Raw genomic sequence first — 23,556 nt, 5'->3', positions numbered from 1 at the left:
ACGAATTAAATAATCCGTAATAACGAATTAGCAATCCGTAATAACGAATTAGTAATCCGTAACATATATACTTGCAGTGGCGCTAATGGGCTTCCGTAGATCTCCACTAGTGCAGGGCCCGTCAAAAAAAAAATGCACCTGTTCGGTAGGGGCAATTTTAAAATGCCCATATCATGCAAACAACGCACACGATTCAATTGTGTTGTTTTCACAGGTTAAACTCACACTCATAGGTTGAGCGCACTTTGTATAATTTCTGGCCCTGCTCACGAAGTGACAAAAAGTCACTTCGTGAGAACATTTTACACATTCTTACACTTGGTGAAAATGAAAATCACCGATTTCAGGCTTTTTGTCAATTGTTTGTTTACAAGAATTAAGCAAGTAAACCATATTTTGCCTTGAAACTTGGTCAAATTGTTCCTTGAGACAACTATAATAAAATGGCTAGTAAAACTCAAAATCGAATAATTATCGATTTTCGAGGTTTTTGTCACTTCGTGAGCAAAGCGACGACATGTCGCCAGGCCATCCCGGCACTGATATTCACCCATACGCCCGTGCAGCTACTCACGTACGTGAGTTCCAGAAATACTCTGAACAATAATTGCCCTACATACAATGCGTGTGCCCATCCTTTTTTCCATTGTTGCGTCATATTAAGCACGCGCACTTTAGCTCAAACATGACGTAAACAATTGAAAAGGACTGCGCGTGTTCTAGGTATGAGGCTAGCCACGTTGAGGCTAAGAAAATGATGCTTTTTTGCAGCTTTGTCGAGAACCGCTTGTCCAAACAACTTGAAACTTTGCACTGCACATTCTGGTGTCCCGAGCAGTATGCCTGCCCAAATTCAATGTCATACGTGCCCGGTTATGGAGATAATCGACGGACAGACGGACGGACAGACAGACGGACTGACAGAGATTCCTGGAATTATAGTAAGGACTAGTGCAGGGCCGGTCGAAAATGTGCCTGTTTGGAAGGTGCAGTTGAGAACTGCAGCTCGTGCAAACAACGCACATTATTCAATGGTGCTTCCACAGGTTGAACGCACACTCGCAGGTTAAATGCACACATGTCGTCATCCCCTGGCACTGATATTTACCCCTACTGGACAACATGGTATCGCCCTACAGTAAGAGTTGCTCAGTCAACCGTCTACATACAGTGCAGTGATGGCTGCTCAGTTGACTACAAAATGTATGTGCCCGTGCATATGCCACTCACGTACGTGTACGTACGGACACCAAAAAGTGTTTTTCACCCATACTGCACAATGGTATCGACATACAATGTGCCCGTCCTTTTTTCCATTGTTGTGTTTTCATGAGCACGCGAGGACTGCGCGTGTTCTAGTCAATATAATCTGCCACGTTGAGGCTAACAAAATGCTGCTTTTTTGCAGCTTTTTCGAGAACCGCTCGTCCAACTTAACACTGCACATTCTGTGGTCCCGAGCAATATACCCGCCGATTTTCAACTTCATACGGCGCTTTGTTCTGGAGATAATCGACGGACAGACAGACAGACAGACAGACAGACAGACAGACAGACAGACAGCACGACAGACAGACAGACAGCCAGACAGACAGAGATTCCCGGAATTACAGTAGAGACTAGCGCAGTGCCCGTCTAAAATGTGCATGTTTGGGAAACGCAAATTGCTTTGCCGCTGGTATAGGTTGCATACTTGCAGAGTGCAGTGCCAAGTTTGAAGTGGTTTGGACCAGCGGTTTTTGAAAAAGCTGCAAAAAAGCAATATTTTCTGAGGCAAACGCGCCAGAATATAGCCTAGAACTCCGCGCACTGCCGTTCTTTTCAATTGTTTACGTCATGTTAAAGCAAGAGCGCGCGTGCTCAATACGACGCAAACAATGCAAAAAGGACGGGCACGCGCACGTGTATGTAGGGCGATACCAGCATTTTGCAGTCGATTGAACCACTATTGTAGGCGGTGGATTGAGCAACCTTACTCACGTAGGTGAGTAGCTGCACGGGCGTATTGGTGAATATCAGTGCCGGGGTGGCCTGGCGACATGTACAAAGTGCGCTCAACCTATGAGTGTGAGTTTAACCTGTGAAAACAACAAAATTTAATCGTGTGCGTTGTTTGCATGATATGAGCATTTTGAAATTGCCCCTAACGAACAGGTGAATTTTTTTGACGGGCCCTGCAAAAATGACGGGCACATTGTAGGGCGATAGCACTGCACACCATGTCTTCGTACGTACATATACGTGAGTGGCATGCACGGGCTTGCATTTTGTACTCAACTGAGCAACCATCACTGCACTGTATGTGCCGGGGGGGGGGGGTGGGGGTGACGACATTTTGTGAGTTTAACTTGCGAGTGTGCGTTCACACCATTGAATAATAAGGGAATAAATGTGTGCTCCGGAGGTTTTTATCACTCGTTTAATACCGCTTAGAGTCTGGGTGCTGATAATTACCCGAGCCGGAGGCGAGGGTAATTATCAGCACCCAGACTCTAAGCGGTATTAAACAGAGTGATAAATACCGACCGAGCACATATTTATTCCCATTCATAAATACCTTATCCGTAAAAAAATATCAAATAATTCGTTCAAAAAATCCCGATTTTGTTCAACAAGTTCACTTCAACAAGTTCACTGGTCAATTCACCATCACGTGCCAGATGTTATTCTTGCTGTTTACCAAACGCGCGCGCGAGGATTCACGCACATTGTAAATACGCATGCGTAGTAGACTGTCGCATGGGTTACCCGTGCGACAGTCTACTACGCATGCGCTTTACAGAGCAATCGAGGAACTGTCGCACGGGTGCTGTACGCACGCGCGAACATCGCACAGGAGAGATGCATGGTTGCACGGTTCGCGTAAATGTTAATTTCCAGAGCTCAATGATGCTGTACTGGAGAAAATGTATAGACCGTGTAAAGATGTCTCCTGTACAAAAGAAAGTTGTACACATTGCAAACAACTGTATTTACAACTGTAGTAACTGTATTATATTGCAAACGAACCGAACTAGTAATTGAAGTTGAATCTTTTGGTGAGCTGTACAAGTTTCCCCGAATTTTGTTTTAGGTGCATAATCATAAAACAAAATTCGGCAACTGAATGTGTATTATGTATAGTAAAACAAATATAACATGGTTTATTTCGGGTGGACAGTCGATATTAGCTCCCCTCGGTATTAGAAGTTGACAAACTAGTTCCCTCGGCGAACTTCCAATACCTCGGGGAGCGAATATCGACTGTCCACCCTCAAACCATGTTATATTTGTATACTACAATTCAAGGAATCTCTGTCTGTCTGTCTGTCTGTCTGTCTGTCTGTCTGTCTGTCCGCCGATTATCTCCAGAACCAGGCACCGTATGAAGTTGAAAATCGGCGGGTGTGTTGCTCGGGACAACCGAATGTGCAGAGTGTCAAGTTTGAAGCGGTTTGGACCAGCGGTTCTCGAAAAAGCTGCAAAAAAAAGCAGTATTTTCTGAGGCAAACGCGCCAGAATATAGCCTAGAACTCGGCGCGCACTGCTGTTCTTTTCAATTGTTTACGTCATGTTAAAGCAAGAACGCGCGTGCTCAATATGACGCAAACAATGCAAAAAGGACGGGCTCATCATGGGGTTCTTTTCGATTGTTTACGTCACGTTCGAGCTAAAGCGCGCGTGCTCAGTATGACGCAAACAGTGCAAAAAGGACGGGCACATTGTAGGGCTATAGCACTACACACCATGTCTTCGTACGTACATATATAGTCGGACTCCCTATTATCGCGGCATCCCTATTATCGCGGCATGGGAAATTTCTCTTTTTACAGTGTCAAAACTCTTTCAAGTGGCGATTTTTATCCAGTTCACCAGTCATCAAGGATTTTCTACCGAGTTGTATAAAAAGGACGATTAAAAGATGTTGTGTCTTTCGGGATTCCCGTTTTAACGATTTTAATAAATATTAACGTTTTCCAAAACTTGCAAAATTTTCCCTCACCGTGTCTGCTAAAAGGTACCGTTTATATTTTAACATAAATCTTTAATTGCGCTCTGTCCATGAGAGATCCATTGTCTGGTTCCCATTCTTCAGCTGCAAATGTAAAATGAAGTCGAACGACGATATTTGCAGCGCGAAATCGTAACAACTTTTACGGGATCAAAATAAGCACCGCGCGTTAGCGAAAATAAAACGACCATACCGTGTAAAGTGAATGGCGCCCTCAATCGCCGATCAGTAGACTTGCCTCAGGGATTTGTGTTCTCCTTTCGGGGGAAGGGCAGGGTCTTAAGAAATCATCCTGCAGACATTTTGTCTTTAATCAACTTGAACGTTACAGGGAAAATATCAGACTTTATTCAGGGGGTGTTTGGTCAAACATAAACTATGAACAAAAAAGTTGGGATCATTATAAAATCCACTTCCCGCATACCGCGATAATAGGGAGTCCACCTCCGTTCGCACACGCCGCGCATGTCTATTTTCACAGGCACCGTACACGGAATAAACCACACCACCTGTCAGATTTTTTTATATTAATTTAAAAAGGAAGAGTTATACTACACATAAGACAGGACAATTCTGGAAGGTTAGTGGGCAATCTCTATTCCGAACGAGAAACGTGATAAGTACCGCGATAATACGGCGTTCCATCCTACGTGAGTGGCATGCACGGGCACATGCATTTTGTAGTCAACTGAGCAACCATCACTGTACTGTATGTAGGCGGTCGAATGAGCAACTCTAATACAATATGGTATCGCCCTACAACTACGCCCTACAGTTGTTGGGCGATACCATATTGTCCAGTAGGGGTAAATATCAGTGCCAGGGGGGTGACGACATTTTGTGCGTTTAACTTGCGAGTGTGCGTTCACACCATTGAATAATGTGCGTTGTTACACGAGCTGCAGTTCTCAACTGCCCCTTCCGAACACGCACATTTTCGACTGGCCCTGCACTAGTCTATATTATAATTCAAGGAATCTCTGTCTGTCTGTCCGGTGATCTCCAGAACCGGGCACCGTATGGAGTTGAAAATCGGCGGGTGTGTTGCTCGGGACAACACAGTTTGAAGTGGTTTGGACGAGCGGTTCTCGAAAAAGCTGCAAAAAAAAAGTATTTTCGGAGGCAAACGTGGCAGCTTAGAACATAACACCCCGCACTGCCGTTCTTTTCAATTGTTTACGTCATGTTTAAGCTAAAGCGCGCGTGCTCAATATGACGCAAACAATTCAAAAAGGACGGGCACGCGCACGTGCATTGTAGGGCGATACATTGTCCAGTATGGGTGAATAGCACTGAGATACCATGTTTTTGTATGTACACGGGCACATTATAGTTTGCAGTCGACTGAGCGACCATTGTAGGTGGTCGAACTTCAAACTTGGCACAAACTTTGACGTAAGTGTGCGTTCAACCTGTGAAAACAACACCATTGTACGAAAGCCCTGTAGTGCCATCAAGTATATATTTCGCCAAGTTCGTTTTTATGAGTTATATATTTCGCCAAGTTCGTTTTTATGAGTTATATATTTCGCCAAGTTCGTTTTTATGAGTTATATATTTCGCCAAGTTCGTTTTTATGAGATACATTTTGTCGAAGTTCGTTTTTATGAGATACATTTTGTTGAAGTTCGTTTTTATGAGTTACATTTTCTCGAAGTTCGTTTTTATGAGTTACATTTTCTCGAAGTTCGTTTTTATGAGATACATTTTGTCGAAGTTCGTTTTTATGAGATATATTTTACGGAGTTACGGAGTTTTATGAAGTTACGGAGCCCCTAAAGGGACATCCAAAATTATTTTCTTATCTCGTGCGCACGACATAATATCTCGTGCGCACGAGATAATTATCACAGGCGCACGACATATATGACGTGCGCACGACATAATATCTCGTGCGCACGACATAATATCTCGTGCGCACGAGATAATTATCACGTGCGCACGACATATATCTCGTGCGCACGAGATAATTATAAGTATTAACGGAGCTTGCTGCACTTGCAGCGGACGAGTTTGTGTGTAACGAAAGCAGCGTGTCTGGTACGCTGCCCCTAAAGGAACATCCAAAATTATGTTATTATCTCGTGCGCACGACATACTATCTCGTGCGCATGACATATATCTCGTGCGCACGACATGCGCAAGCTCCGTTAATGCTTATAATTATCTCGTGCGCACGAGATATATGTCGTGCGCACGAGATATGCACGTGATAATTATCTCGTGCGCACGAGATATTATGTCGTGCGCACGTGATATATGTCGTGCGCCAGTGATAATTATCTCGTGCGCACGAGATATTATGTCGTGCGCACGAGATAAAAAAATAATTTTGGATGTCCCTTTAGGGGCTCCGTAACTTCATTAAACTCCGTAATTCCGTAAAATATAACTCATAAAAACGAACTTGGCGAAATATATAACTCATAAAAACGAACCTTGGGAAATATATAACTCATAAAAACGAACCTGGCGAAATATATAACTCATAAAAACGAACCTTGCGAAATATATAACTCATAAAAACGAACTTGGCGAAATATATAACTCATAAAAACGAACTTGGCGAAATAAATAACTCATAAAAACGAACCTGGCGAAATATATAACTCATAAAAACGAACTTGGCGAAATATATAACTCATAAAAACGAACCTGGCGAAATATATAACTCATAAAAACGAACCTTGCGAAATATATAACTCATAAAAACGAACTTGGCGAAATATATAACTCATAAAAACGAACCTTGCGAAATATATAACTCATAAAAACGAACTTGGCGAAATATATAACTCATAAAAACGAACTTGGCGAAATATATAACTCATAAAAACGAACTTGGCGAAATATATAACTCATAAAAACGAACTTGGCGAAATATATACTTGATGGCACTACAGGGCTTTCGTACCATTGAATCGCGTGCGTTGTTTGCATGGGCAGTTCTCCAAAAACTCTGCCAGTATGCAACCTATACGAGCAGCAAAGCAATTTGCGTTTCCCGAACATGCACATTTTAGACGGGCACTGCACTAGTCTATACTACAATTCAAGGAATCTCTGTTTGTCTGTCTGTCTGTCTGTCCGTCGATTATCTCCAGAACCGGGCACCGTATGAAGTTGAAAATCGGCGGGTGTATTGCTGCGGATAGCAGAATGTGCAGTGCCAAGTTTGAAGTGGTTTGGACGAGCGGTTCTCGAAAAACTGCAAAAAAAGCAGCATTTTTTTAGCCTCAACGTGGCAGATTATATACCTAGAACACGCGCAGTCCTTTTTAATTGTTTACGTCATGTTCGAGCTAAAGCGCGCGTGCTCAATATGACACAACAATGGAAAAAAGGACGGGCACGCGCACGTGCATTGTAGGGCGATACCATTGTCCAGTATGGTAAACCCTGGATAGGAAACTTTCTTCCTGTATCCTGATTGGATACCGCTATTGGCTAGTAATGGATTTTTATCGTGTACTTGGTGCTATTATTCACAACGTGCAGTACGTGTTTTCGCGATCATTCGTCCACGCCTTCTCGAAAATACTAATTTCCTTTCCAATTTGCTCATATTAATATGAAGCATTTCGAAGATTGCACGTCGGGTGCGCTCATAATGCGCTCGCGTGCTTTGCACGTACGTCACGTACGAAAAAAAAAATTATGATTCAAAAGTCGTGATGCCTGTACGATATGGATTATGTCAGCCGCGTTTTTCGCTAAAAAAACACCCTGTATCTGTGGTTGTAAAGGTACGAAAGGGGTAAGTATTTTAATACAAATCTTTGCTAATTAACACAACGTCCAAACGTTGTGTTTGAAAGGATTGGTTCTTCACAATCGCAACTTTTAACATTTTAAAGATGGCGTCGGCACGTAAAACGGATAAACTGCAGCCCTTATTATAATGTGCCGTATTTTGGCACATTTGTAATTACACAATTCCACCCACGGGTTACGAGGTTGCAAAAGGCTATTATTAGGAATAGTCAGAATCTTTTGGTCTGGGAACCAGACTACAATTTGTTGACGTCATCGTGTTTCACAGGTCACCGTACAAATACGTACCCTACCAGTGCGTTCGATTACTTCCCCGCGCTTACTCGTTCAAGCCAGACAGCTTTCGATTTACCTCTCACGTGACTTCTGGCGCTAACTCGAGTCTGGCCTAAGTAACCGACTCGCCAAGCCAGTCACGTGGGTAAGTACCCCATAAGGCCATGCAACCTCCGGCGGGCGCCTCAGGCCGTGTCCGAAACGGGCAGGAACGGAGCATAGAGCTACAAAGCTCTATGAACAGAGCTACGGCTACGAATTATTGTCAGCGCGTCCCCGCGTATTTTTACTGGGCGTGGACGATTCGGATGCAGCCTGCAGGCCCCCCAAAAAACAAACAAATGTTGCAACCTGACGCTGTTGCAAGAGAGACCCACCCCAGCACGAATAAAAGTTTTGCAATCAAGTTCTGGACAGCGTCTAATCTCAAAAATACCTTGGTGTTCACATATCTAATACCCTTAGCTGGAATATTCATGTTCAAGAGTCAATCAAGAAAGCTCAAAGAGTGCAGAATGTTATCCGCAGGAATTTGTGGATCTGTTACCGTGAAGTGAAAGCAATTGCCTATTTGAGCTTAGTGAGACCACTCTTAGAATATGCTGCATCCGCATGGGACCCCTCAACAAAGCTTTGCACAGAAAACTACCAAAGGTATACGGGAACTGTTACTAAACTTCTGGATGACTTGGGATGGGACACACTACAGAACAGAAGAAATCAACAGAAATTATGTATGCAAGATGAAAAAATGGGTTGGTCGACATTCCACTTCACAACTATGTTCAGCCTAATACCAGAGATACAAGTAGTCTGAGTATCACCCGTTATCCACGGAGCCAGGCTCCTGTCTAACGTCTGATTCATTCTGATTCATTCCTCGTGTCAACAGACTGTTAAACACTGAAACTCACTCTCCTCGGCTGCTAGCTAGGTTGTGAACAGTGCAACTCTAGCTGAGTTCAAAGGACACATCAGTAATCTATATTAATAAATACCTTGGAGAGTTGATGGTTTCTGATTGGTCGAGACTCGATCACGTGGCCGGTCATTAACGGTGATAATGGACCGGCTTCAAAGATCAAGCGAATAAATGGCCCTGAACCAGCATTGATCAAGCCCCGTTCAGCCCCATGCAAGCCAATGATTGGTCAAAATATAGTAACAGTCCTGCGGTAACTTTTAACAATTGAGCACTGCACATGCGCTCAACCCCCATCGCGTGAGACTGACGCGCGCGTACGCCCTACAGTTGCTAGGGATGCGTGCGTGCGCGCGCGTAAGGAAGTTTTGAAACGACATCGTACAGCAGTGCAGTATATACTGAGGATGTTTACGACGAAATCGTAGATCTACGATTTATTTTCTTTGAAACACTTCACCCACCGACATATTTACCTTTCGACCAAGCATCTTTGTAATTCCGGACACAAGGAATGTGTAAACGAGATTTCAGCTTCCTCCATCAGGTAAGATATGAAAACATTGTTGTAATTTGTCTCGCTACGGCAGCAGTTTCTGTTGAGTTTACGTCGTTATAGCTGTTAAGCTAAAATATGGCCCATGAACATGAACACAAAAAGTCTGGAAATATCGCCGGAAAAAAAGTCACAAAATTGGAACATTTTAACTGTTTATTTCGTTATAAAGGTATTTATGAATGGGAATAACAGTGTGAGGATCCGGTCTTCACTGCGTGATAATGACCGGGTGTGGGGTAGCCTTGACCAAGGCTATTAGCTTGTTCCCATTATGAGCTTGTTCCCGCTACCGCACACCGCGCGCGCAGCAACACAATGTTGTACTATACCGTTAGCCCCAACGACCCTTGCGTGTGCTTTGTGTTCATGTACGTACGCCCCACACTCACTTCCGCAAACAGCCGTACAGTAAGTCGAGGCGACTTAATACTGTACGGCTGTTTGCGGAAGTGTGTGTGGGGCGTACGTACATGCACACAAAGCACACGCAAGGGTCGTTGAGGCTAACGGTATAGTACAACTAGTGATTGTCTCGCGGCGCGCGCGGTGTGCGGTAGCGGGAACAAGCTCGTATGGGAACAAGCTAATAGCCATCTTCCGCCTCGACTTAATACTGTGCGGCTGTTTGCGGAAGTGTGTGTGGGGCGTACGTACATGCACACAAAGCACACGCAAGGGTCGTTGAGGCTAACGGTATATAGTACAACTAGTGATTGTGTCGCGGCGCGCGCGGTGTGCGGTAGCGGGAACAAGCTCGTATGGGAACAAGCTGATAGCCTTGGTCAAGGCTAGGTGTGGGGTGACCGCTGTTAATGGACCTCGACTTCGTCTCGGTCCATTAACAGCGGTCACCCCCACACCCGGTCATTATCACGCAGTGAAGACCGGCTCCTCACACTGTTATTCCCTTAATAATATTGTGACAAAAATCAGCTTTTCCTTTAAATAATCTGTCCGTACTAGAGAATAGTCTGGTTTCCTTAACATGAATCTCGGACTACAGAATGGAGATGAAACTTGTTGATTTTAGGCCATTTTCAGCCCTCAAATCCAACTTCATTAACCTACTAGACTTACCAAATATTCGTAGTATTTATAGAATAATTCCAGAATGATGTGAAGAAGCAATTAACTTTGCGTTACACTGTTGTTTCTTCCAGGTACTTTAATATGCAAGTTTTATAACGTTCAAGGCATTTGACGTATGTGCACAGTGTTATTGAATGCACCAATTGTTTGTGTGTTATTGGCTTTTGTACACAGGTTAATGATGTACTTAACTAATGCAGAGATTTCATCATCAGGGTTGGTGACTCGTTTTGCATACGCGATACGCGCTACGCGCACTTTTAGCCTATTGGAACGCGCGCGCTCACTGCGACCCATATTCAGCTAGCCGGCCCTGCCAAAAGTGCATAAAAGGCGAGCTGGAACATGACAGCAATCGAGCGCTCTAGCTGTTCGCCTCCAGAACAAGCCCTGTGGGAAGAACCAAGCGGATGCCAGGAATTGGAAGAAGAAGAGGAATAAGAAAAGGGAACAAGCAAGAAGATGCAGAAACAAGAGGAATTGAAGAAGTAGCCAGAAGAAGAAGATAAGAAGAGACGAAGCACGAAGAAGAATAATACCGATGTCCACAGCTTGGGAAAAGGAAGCAACGGCCAACGACAGCCCATGCATTATGCGCCGTGTACTGTGTGTACATATCCGCGCACAAAGCATGCTTAATTAGACTTGCTATCAGTCCAATTTGCGCACTGTGTTAAAGCGGCAGCAATTAGAATGTGCGTATGCTACGGTGGCCCACAACTGTCACGGCAAAAGCAAAAGCGCCACGGCAAGCGCAAAAGCGCCGCGGCAAGCGCAACAGCGCCACGGCAAGCGCAAAAGCGCCACGGCAAAAGAAAAAGCGCCACGGCAAAACAAAAAGCGCCACGGCAAAAGAAAAAGCGCCACGGCAAAACAAAAAGCGCCGCGGCAAGCGCAAAAGCGCCACGGCAAGCGCAAAAGCGCCACGGCAAGCGCAAAAGCGCCACGGCGAAAGCAAAAGCGCCACGGCGAAGGCAAAAGCGCCACGGGTTTATTGGGAAGGGGCGTAATCATACATGCCGCTACTACATCAAAAAATAAAATGGGAAGGAGAATGGCCGCCACCAGGAATTCTTATTAAGCACAGAATTTAATTCTTTGAGAAGTGATTTTATGGCTGAGTAAATAGCAAGGCCAAGGAAAACCGGTCAGGAAATAAATCGTCGATATTAATTTGTTGTAGGATTATTATTATTCCAAGAGAGTTGCTGCCGTGAATCAGAGTTTATCAAGGAGTGGGACTCGCTATCAGCACCATCAGGGCCGTTCCTCATTTCTGCAAACAATTACGAGGACGGGAGGCTCTGTGAGCTGATACATTTTTTGAAGAGTTTTTTTCCTTCCGACTAGCATGCAGAGAAGAGTTCCGTTAATTTGAGACTTAGTTCACCCATGGGCGTCGCGAGGGGGCAAGGGGGCGCTCCCCCCCCCCCCCCCCTGGAATAGCACACAAAAAAGGAAGGGGAAAAAACTGAGAGAAAAATAAGAAAAGAAAAAGAGGCGCGAAGTCATAGTGGTGTAAATTGAATGAGTTGGGGGGGGGGCAAAATGTCCCTGCCCCCGTCTAAAACTGAGAAATCGAGAATTTGTTCAGAAATACAAGAATTTTTTGGGAAAAATATGTTTTGCCCCCTTTAGAAAAAAATTCTGGCGACGCCCATGAGTTCACCGGTGTGTACACACAGAATTGTTTCACATACCTAGTGTAGACTTTCCTTTCTTTTCGTGTAGTTAAGGAACACCAGTGGAAAAACTCATTTTTCTCAAACTGTGAAAACTCTTACAACCCAATTTTTTTCAATGATTCCCTTTAGTGTTTCTCTTCATTCTGCTACAGATAAACCTAACCCCAAAATGCCTCTAAACCTGTTTTCCAGAAATGGGAAACACTGTGTGGACGTGGGCAAGTCCACACTTCGTCGCTGCTACCTACATTATGTGGACGTCTTTTGTTCGGAAGTCCACACTGCGTATGTAAGACAAGCTCACCAGTGTAGGCACACAATTGAGCTGCCCAGAGTTTGGATATACAATAAGAAAGAAAGAAATTAACTCAGAACCTAGAACTCATTGGCCCACCCACCCCCGGCTCAAGAAACCAACAAGCCGAACAAGACCTCATGATGCTTAGCGATAGCGATGATGAGTTGCCATGTGGACAGTCTTCCACATCATCGCAGAATTCAGCCTGCAGGGCAGAAAGAGGGCTTGTTTCCGGCATCAAATAGTTCCGTATTCACTCGAAACAAAGCAAACGGCTCTTTTCAGAGCCACCAAATTTTCATAGAAGAGCTTAGAACTGTGCATCTCAACGATAACACTTCTCCTTTGTTTAGTGTCTCTCCCTTACCCCCCCCCTTTTTAAAGTTAATTTCTTTCTTTCTTATTCTATATCCAAAGTCTTCGCCTGTGTTACGTTCCTTACATGAAATCCACGACCTAACCTCCTCTGTCGAAAGCGTTGCAACTGTCTAATAGAACGATCCGTTTCTCGATTTGTGAGTTATCTTCAACTCAGTCGTGTTTATTGGGAAGGGGCGTAATCATACATGCCGCCACTACATCTAAAATTAAATGGAAAGGAGTATGGCCGCCACCATGAATTGAGAAGTGATTTTATGGCTGAGAAAATAGCAAGGAAAACCGGTCAGTGCAATCAACGTTCAGCGAAGAGTTTTGAAATTCCCGCTCTCTGGGAATTTCTAACCTAATGGGCCCGCGGGCGAGTTACGTGTTGACAAGCCTTACCCACCCACTGCCGCAGCCCTGCAGGAGAGCCTTAATCGACTTCCTATAGATGTGTATGATATACTGAAAAAGAAAAAAAAATTAACTCATACACTCTGGGCAGCTCACTTTCGTGCCTACACTGGTATACACACCTGTGAAAAAAAGGCTCAAATTAACGGAACTCTTCTCTGCATGCTAGTCGGAAGGGGAAAAAAATGTTTTAAAAAATGCATCAGCTCACAGAGCCTCCCGTCCTTGTAATTGTTTGCATCCCACGAAATGTAAAGAAATGAGGAACGGCCCTGATGGTGCCGATAGCGAGTCCCACTCCTTGATAAACTCTGATTCACGGCAGCAACTCTCTTGGAATAATAATTATCCTACAACAAATTAATATCGACGATTTATTTCCTGACCGGTTTTCCTTGGCTTTGCTATTTTCTCAGCCATAAAATCACTTCTCAAAGAATTAAATTCTGTGCTTAATAAGAATTCCTGGTGGCGGCCATTCTCCTTCCCATTTTATTTTTTGATGTAGTAGCGGCATGTATGATTACGCCCCTTCCCAATAAACCCGTGGCACTTTTGCCTTCGCCGTGGCGCTTTTGCTTTCGCCGTGGCGCTTTTGCGCTTGCCGTGGCGCTTTTTTGCTTGCCGTGGCGCTTTTGCGCTTGCCGCGGCGCTGTTGCGCTTGCCGCGGCGCTGTTGCGCTTGCCGTGGCGCTTTTGCTTTTGCCGTGACAGTTGTGGGCCACCGTAGTACGCAAACTAAAGTGACCCAATCTGATGAAGTGTTTGATTATTATTATTTGATGGTGATTGATTAAAACAAACAAGAAGTTTGATTGTGAATTATAGCCACTTGTCTCTGCTGCCTGACTGAATTATGTCAGTTATTGTCTTTTTAATTAAGTAATCTGCCTCAGAATAAAGGTTTAGAACAAGACTTTAGGCCAGACTCTTAGGCAAGACTTTAGGGTCAGACTTTATAGGGAAAGACTTAAGAGCCAGACCTAAGGCCTATAGGACAGACTCAAATTGCCTTTCCACCCCAGCCTTCCCTTTTCTATTGCGTTTGCGCGCCAAGTTATAGTCCAACCCCTCCCCTTACCCTTCCCCTATCCATAAAGTCATCGAGGCCTTGAAGAAAGCTTCGCTACCAAACGAACTCCACTTGGTTCAGGTTGACGTCCTGAGGTTGTGACGGCGCCCTCAACGCTGGTCCCGGTCAAGCACTAGCTCAGCCATACATCACCGATTTCTCCTGGTTATTAATCCCGGTTTTTTTTTAGGGATTCGTTGTACCCCTGGGTATATCGAGCCCCGGATTCCCGTTACAATATCTACCAGTAGTCTATTTCCACACGCAGTGCGCAAGTTAGCGTTGATGTATCCGGCATGCAGGATATTTTGCTGACTTATTAACAGTGGAGATGGAGATGACGCCACTTCACTTCCGTGATTGTGTACAAGTCTATGGAGAGTCCAGAAAATTTCAAAGTATTTCCAAACAGAATTGGAGATAATTCTCAGTCCCAGATTCATGTCTTATCATCATTTTCGCAATGAATGACCTTCATTGAGATGATATATCAAGTAAAAAGTGGCGTCAGGTTGCAACATTTTTCCCGCCTGTGTCTTGTCAAAGTTGAACTTTCCAGCCATGGGCGTTGCGATGGGGGGGGGGGGGGGGCACTGGAAAAGCAAAAAAACCAAGAAAACAAAGAAAAGAAAAGAAAGAACAGAGGCGAGAAGTCATGTATTAGTGTAAATTTAATGGGGGGGGGGGCGGGGAAAATATCCCTGCCTTCTAAACTGATAAATCGAGAACATGTTGAGAGAAAAAAGATTTGTTGTTGGAAAATATGTTTTGCCCCCCCTCTAGAAAAAAATCCTGGCGACGCCCATGTTTCCAGCTCTTGCACGAAACTTTACCTGATGAAACCATTCGTTTATTTAGCTCAACTGCGCATGTCTATCATCACGCCAGGAGCCAGGCGCGAGTCAACCTCGTCCCCAGAGAGCAGGTAGTGGTGGGTGCGTACTGCTCGACACCCTGGGGACGAGGTTGGGCGCGAGTGAGCTGGGGGAAGTAATCGAACGCACTCAACACGGAGCGGGCGTACACTCCGGTGTCGTGCCAAAAACCGTCCGGTGCCAAATAGTGTCCGCTAATGAGCATAATGCGTTCTGATTTGTCATGCGTCTATGACGTCACATTGTTTACGGACGCTCGCCAATTGCCAAATAGTGTCCGCGCTTAGCGGGCATCCTATTGCGTGCCTTGTCGAGCTGTCAATACATCGTATAGAAAAGATCTCTTTTCACCTGAATTTGCTTTTTACAATCTGTTAACGTTTTCCTTGTTATCTGTTTTTTTTTTTCCCGCGTCAGTTCACCTGTTTGGCGTGCAGTACGTACACGCCGTGTGAAGTGTGTGTAGTAGTACTGTGCTGTATAGCATTATAACCAACGTTATATTTTACGGTTTCTCCCACCTAATACGGTCCGATTTTTCCTGCCAAATATTGTCCGATTTTTCCTGCCAAACTGTCCGATTCGTCCTGCCAAATATTGTTCGATTCCCCCTGCCAAATACTGTCCAATATTTCCTGCCAAATACTGTCTGATTTTTCCTGCTAAACAGTGTCCGATTCCCCCTGCCAAATAGTGTCCGATTTCCCTGCGAAAAAAATGTCCGATTTTTCCCTGCTAAATACTGTCCGATTTCCCCTGCCAAATATTGTCTGATTCCCCCGCCACTGAATATTGTCCGATTTTTCCTACCAACAAATACTGTCCGATTCCCCGCCCTGCCAAATATTGTCCGATTCCCCCTTGCAAAATACTGTCCGATTTTCCTGCAAAATACTGTCCGATTTTTCGCCCTTGTTCTCGCTCGATCGACTGTCCGCCGAATCCACCCGGAGAAGCTAGCACGCCGGGGAAGTGAGACCGTGACACCGGACATATTTGGCACCGGACACTATTTGGCATGTATAAAATAGTGTCTGGCGCCTACTGCGCATGCTCAGCGGACACTATTTGGCACCGGACGGTTTTTGACACGACACCGGCCCGTATACTAGTACATGTACATGGTATATGATATCGCGCATCGCGGTTCGCGACATTCGCCGTACTAGCTGCACAGCCACTGAGTTTAAGTCAAACCACTCTGCTCTGCAATTTGGAAGGAAAGTGATTGACAGACCAGAATTGATCTGTACGAAGGTATACTTTTCTACAAGTAGTGGACTGCATCACCATTTAGCACGAAAAATTCCCGAAAAAGGTCATGATGGTAGGTATATTAAAAAAAAGGATCAAAAGTTGCAACCTGACGCATATTTCCTTGCTCCATGATGTCATGCATGTCATGACTGTAGTGTAGTCCGACTAGCCCCATAAATGTGGTCAATTTACTGGACTACCTCCGTAAACATAGGCCACACTTCCACATGTAGGCCTACAAAAACGTGTCAAACTTGTCGAAATTTTGATACGGAAACGTGTGCAAATGAATCTGGAAATTTTCACCCAAGGCAAAAATAGACATCTGAAAAAGGCAGCACTTTCTGATTAGCCTATAAAGAGGGTGAGTATGCTTCTAAAGCAAAAAAAACCCTGCAAACTAAGCCTAAAATAAGTAAAAGTTCGACACGTTTTTGTACATGTGGAAGTGTGGCCTATGTTTACGGAGGTAGTCCAGTAAATTGGCCACATTTATGGGGCTATAGTCCGACATGTGGCCACATGGAGTAATTGCAGATTTACCCCCCCCCCCACTCGCAAACACACCCCTAAAAAGCAAAATCTCTGGCTACGCGGTAGCCCATAAACGTGGCCAATTTACTGGACCACTTCTGTAAATAAAGGCCACACTTCCACCATGTACAAAAACATGTAGGCCTATTGTAGAACTTTGTCATATTTTGATTTTCACATTTAGGCTTAGTTTTGTAGTTTATTTTTGCTTCAGATTACTCACCCTCTTTATAATTACTAGGCCTATCTGACTATAGGCTAATCAGAAAGTGCTGCCTTTTGAGATGTCTTTTTTCGTGAAATTTTCAGTTTCGTTTGCACACATTTGTGTATCCAGATTTCAATATGAAATTCACAAAATCAGACATCTGAAAAAGGCAGCACTTTCTGAATATTAACAGGGTGAGTATGGTTCTAAGCAAAAATAAACTGCAAGTAAGCCTAAATGTGAAAAAAAAATTTGACAAAGTTCCTATGTTTTTGTACATGTGTGAAAGTGTGGCCTTTAAATTGGCCACATTTATGGGGCTAGCTACGCGGTTGGAATCACTGGAAAAGAACACATATGGAGTAATTGCAGAATACCCCCATACTCCACTTCGGAAAATACACCCCTAAAATCTCAGGCTACGCGGTTGGAATCACTGAAAAAGAAAACAATCAAGTCCATTGCCAGCTACGCAGATACTGAGTTGGGGTCCCCTTGAGAAACAAAGCAACACAAAATGAACGGGAGTTGCTGAAAATGTTTTAAGTCCAAACCAATTACCCTCATGCTGGCTACACAGGAAGGGGAGTCCCTTGATATGCTTGAGAACGAAGCAACACAAAGGAATGGGAGTTGCTGAAAAAATTCTTAGCCCAAGCCAACTACTCTGTTGACGGCTACGCGGATAAGGAGTGGGAGTGCAGTGGAGCATGACATGTGTAGGCCTAGTACGTACACTACAGGTAGCGCTGACTTTTTTTAGGGCAATCAAATGTGACTCCGTAGCAGGGTTACGAGGTGCATAGACCGAGGGCGAGATATGGCGGTATTTCTGCAATTGTGCCCGAGGGAGTAACTAGGACTCTACGAATCGCCTTTTTTAACATTGGAGAAATTGTTGCATCTTTCTGGGAGCACATATGCCCACATAAATTGTCAGTTAATGGCAGCCATTTTGAATGTAAAAAGCGATGACCCCAAAGCTGTGGGTCGTACTAATAATAAGCGTCAACACAGCACATGATAGAAGCGTCAACACACCATCAACACTTCCACAATGCATTGTAAATTGACAAAAAAGGCATAGAACTGTAAAGTTTAGACTTAAAGAGATTTTCGGTGTGTCACAGGTTACATTTCGTTTACGAAAATGGATTTTTTTACCCCAAATAATGATCTCTAAGCAGCACTTTCATTGTCGAGTCCGCCATCTTGGCTTCGACGGAGCTTGGCTACACATTTTCAGATATGGGTATGCAGGTAATGAAATTATCATGTCGTATGCGAATTCACACTTAATGACCGCCCTCTATTGATTGATTGTATGATGCTAATGGTATTGTCCACGCTGGCCCCGAGGCAAGATGGCTGCCGATTTCAGAGCTGCATGTTTCTGCACGGATAGCCAAATTTATTGAACTGAAAATTGCAATTTTCAGACGTTTAACCTATTGATTTTAAGCCAAATTTCATTTTTGCCCATACTGTACGGTTTTGAAGACTGGTTTTGACAATTTCAATGCATTTTGGAGGTGTTGACGCTGTGTTGACGATGTGTTGACACTGTGTTGAAGCTTATTAGTATGACCGAAGCTGTGACGTTGCGCTTTATGCAAATCGATCTTGTCGCTCAGGCGTGCGAGTTGCGATGCGACGGCTGTTTTTTTTGTACAATTCATTCGCCCATTCTGTATGGCTGCGCGCTATAATACTATCAGTTGACAGTCTGACGCCGCCTGCAATATGCACTATATACATGTACACGGTGTCTGTGGTTGGTTCCCAGACCAAAAGACTGTGACGTCACGACAACAACGCTTCGCATTCATGTTAACGTTAAAACTCAAACTGTAGCTTCGCTTCGGTACAGAAATGGTACTGTTTTCATCATTTTTTTGCACCATCAGGATCGATTCAACTCTTAAATTTTAAGCGAACAGAACAAGAGTATGGCAAGAAGTACTGGGCATCTATATGCTTGGGCTAAAATATACAGCGGCCACTCCAAAACTCAACTCTAGGTTGACTAGTCCGAGTAGCTTGGACCCAACTTATTGCCTTTTTAACATTCGGACATGGTCTGGCGATAGTAGGGTCCAAGCTAAACCGCTGCCATCGCGCAATTCTGCAACACAATTCTGCCATTGACCCAAAAACCCAACATTGCCCAACAAAAACATTAGATTTCACCCTCAAAATGGCCTTCAAATAACTAGATATGCCACTTGAGGTACAATTAGAGATTGACATTTAGTAAAGTTTACTTACGATCCTGATGACAAGTGAAATTTCCCGTTCAATTCTGAGAGTGAGAGCTCCCCTCGTGTTCGTGAACACGTTAAATTTCCGACTCGTGTTTGAAAACGTGATGTGGTTGTGCCCAGCGTTCCTTCAAAGGTCCCTGTATCCCAAGTGCGATTGTGTTACTGAGTGCGATGCATCGATTATGATAATGAGTAGACTGGATCTCGTTTGAAAACTCAAGTGCATTTCGAATGATGATATGGACTCGGGAAATAGGGCAGCTTTCATGAGCGGAAACCCGTTCAAGCTAGTTCCCGACTACTAGTTCCCGACTACTATCGCCAGACCATGTCATGTCCGAATGTTAAAAAGGCGATAAGTTGGGTCCAAGTTACTCGGACTAGGTTGACTGTATATTATTGATAGAGTATACAGCATGTTCGCGTTGATATGCTTACCTACATTTACATGTATGGTATGGGTATTGTGTAATAAGACCCATAGTTCTAGGGGTACTCCTAATAGCGCTCCACCATATCGGCATACCCTGTACTTTTGTGACTGGTACACGGTAGCATTTTGAACATACCCACGCGAAGACAAAAGCCCCCCCCCCCCAACCCCCCCAAAAAACTATAAAGAGATTACAAATGAGAAAGACAGTTACCCTGGATAGAGCTACACATTCGTGACATTCAATAAGAGCCCTTAAATTGTTCCCAACAAGCGGTAATTTTGAAGAAAAAAAAGAGCAAAATAGTCTGAAAACTTACCGCTTGCAATTAAATGTGTTTGCTAAGTTGTTCAATCCTTTTCACTGCTCTTCCGTTAAGGGCTTGTGTGATGTCACCATCGTTGACAGAAGAAAAACAAGTTGCACTGGATCAGTGACTGTTTTATGTAGTAACAAATTTTGGCTTGCTAATAATACGGTATGGTAGTTAGCAAAGCTAAATCAAAAAACGTGGTGATGTATCATTTTGTTGATTGGTGGGGGGGGGGGGGGGCAACGTATTACGTGATGGTTCCTCCTTTTCGTGATTGGTGTATGACATCAAATAGGATTACTTGGGCTGTTCCGTTTTGTAAACCTAGTATGTAAACAAGCAGATATACCGGTACATGCAAATTTTTCCCACGACCTTTAGCCAACAAAATAAAATACAAAAGATTTTTTAATGGTCATATTTCAGTTGTCCGATTTTGAAAATTCAAACAGTTAGGCCTATGACCCTAGTTTCCTCTCACTTGACCCCAAAAGTGGCTTTTAAAACCCTTAAAAAAAGCGCGTAAAGCCCAAAGTCTGGTTTCCTGTGGGACGTACATGCAGACAATTTTTTTTTTTCACTATATTATATTATGAGGTTTTTTATCCCTGCGCAATTGCAGAATTTTAGAAATAAACATACATCTTTAATAATGAGAGAACTTTGACCTTTGAGCGTTTGAATGAATGTTCTCTAGGTACGTACATGTACGTACGACATTATACAAAAAAAGATCGATTCTGTGAATCAAGTTGAGACACCTTCGTAGTGACATCAAATCCCAATCTTCAGTGAGGGACGTCCGGGCTTTGATGTTATTTAAATTGTTCTGCCTAATAGCAACGAATCATCTTTATAGTCACAAGATTCGTGACCCATGTTTCTGAGTGTGGCAATAAGAGGTTTCATTACCTTACAGTCATGTAGTTAATAAGGCAAAGCGTCTGCCATAGTTAAGCAAAGCTAAAAAAATCGCCGTCATCGATGCCGAAACGTCAATACTGGTTTACTGGTATAGCTGACCTTCAAGTGTGGAAGAAATCGTTCGAAAACTTCCCCAAATCTCTGTATTTATATCCATTTTTTAGGAGTTTCTCAAATTTGCTATTTCACGAGCAGTTATATAATTTAAGTATATTCCGAATTTCAGCTTAATGTGTTGTTGCAAACGCTAGTGTTACAATTTGAACGATTCCCATGGAAAATTTTGACGATGATTTCTGCCGAATTTCTTCACATGCATTGTTCAGCAAACCCCTTAAGCGCTACGGTTGACCGATTTCGGCCAAGCCACACAATATCGTATTTTAGATTAGGCCAAACAAAAAAAATGGTGTGTTTACGGTAACCTGACCGACCTGGAATTTTTTTGGCTAAATTGCCGACCTCAGACTTTTTATTGCCATTTTGAAGGTTGATATTGATATTTTTAATGAACAAATTAAAAAAAATGTCAAGTACTTTTAATTATTTGCCACGAACATAGACCATTTTCCACACTTGAAACTGACCATGATTTGACACAAACATACCTGTGATAAACGTGCGAAAATCGCGATCTCAAAACTTGAATTCTCAACCTACATGAAGTACGATTATTTTTGCACAAACGCATCGGGGTGAACTGGTGCGCCTGGCCGACGGACGGCAGGGTTCTTCCCACGTACAAACGTGCGTGCTGCGAATCAGCCCGACAAAAATGCTGATCACATTTTTCAGCCCCCGATACGCACAATATAATCATTATTCACGCCATTAAAATGCACAATATAATCGTTACATACGCCATTATTTCATCTTGACATGTAGCAAAATCTTGACAAAAATCCTGTTTTTCTGATGCATGTGTGATCAAAATGCACACGATGACGGTTTCTGTCGACCGCCAGCTGACAGGCATGCAGCGCATACACAGCATGGTGCACTGGTTCCCTTCGCGTGCTAACGGAATCAATACTATAATGAAGGACTGGAACCAGTGACTACTGCCTATACAAACGTCGTACCACGATAATGTTGTGCCGTCGGCCGAAGTTGGATCGTAAAAATACCAAACAAACATCGATGGAGAAAGAGAATTTCTGCAAATTAATTCACAGAATATGATCTTTATTTTCTGTGTATGTGTTTTCCTTATTAAATGACGAGATTGCAAAGCACGAACTTGTGGCGTAACATCGTAGCGTGTTTCTGCAGTAGTGCAAGATTTTCGGCCACGTGGGATGGGCCATACACAGTGCAGTAATGCACACTGATACTGGGCCGTGAGCACGGCGCGATGTACGGCTGGCCAGACTGAATGTCAGTGGCGCCAGCGGCCGTGATGTATGTTAAGCATATAGTGGAATCACCCACCTCAAAAATATTTTTTATTAGGTGCGGCAAGTTTTAATCACTTTGGATGGCCAGTCTTGATAATTTTCGTGGCGCAAATGAAAATAATCCAGGCACAAAATAAACATGATTCCTTGCTCTATGATGGTCCATTAATCAGCACCCAAAAAAAATTGGCAAAATAGTTTTTCCGACCTATTGACGCTATTTTGAAAGGCATGTAATCGGAAGCAAAAGGATTTTTGTCTTCACCTTAATTTCTTGATTTGAAAATTATACTAGTAAATGTAGTTTTGATTTGTTTTCTTTAATTAAAAAAATAGGGGCCTTCAAGATATTCTCTCAAAAATGTTCGGGGCGCTTTAAAAAGCGGGCCCCGAACCCCACGCCATGGCTTCGCAGGTTGTTGAATCACAGCAAAACTTCCCCCACAGGTTTTAAAAAAATCCTGGGGAGAACCCTGGGATGGTACGAATTAATTTGGAATGAAATGTATCGATTGAGTATCTTGAATGCTTGAATAATGTTTTTTATACAAATATTTTTGCGAATGAACACACATGAGCCTGCAGAATACAAAATAAAAATACAAAATAAAATTATTTCAGACCATTACCGTAAACAAACCATTTTTTTTTGTTTGGCCTTAGCATATTCATTAGCGTCACTCGGGTGTTTTGGTTTGGCGTGGGTCTCGGTATCGACCAATGGAAGCCGGCAAAAAGTTGATATTTATCAATTAATAGCTTGTGAAGGAGGCTTTTCTCAAAATTGTTACTTGCACACCATTATGGATAGGAACCTTATTAATATAATATTCGTGAGGCTTGAAAAGATTGGCAGCTATTGCAAACGTCAGTTTTACAACTTTCAATGATGCATGTAGCCAGGCCTA

The sequence above is a fragment of the Patiria miniata genome, unplaced genomic scaffold (assembly GCF_015706575.1).
Source record: "Patiria miniata isolate m_02_andy unplaced genomic scaffold, ASM1570657v1 HiC_scaffold_11, whole genome shotgun sequence".
NCBI lineage: Eukaryota > Metazoa > Echinodermata > Asteroidea > Valvatida > Asterinidae > Patiria > Patiria miniata.
The sequence above is the reverse complement of the archived record's forward strand: the minus strand, read 5'-3'. Positions refer to the sequence as shown.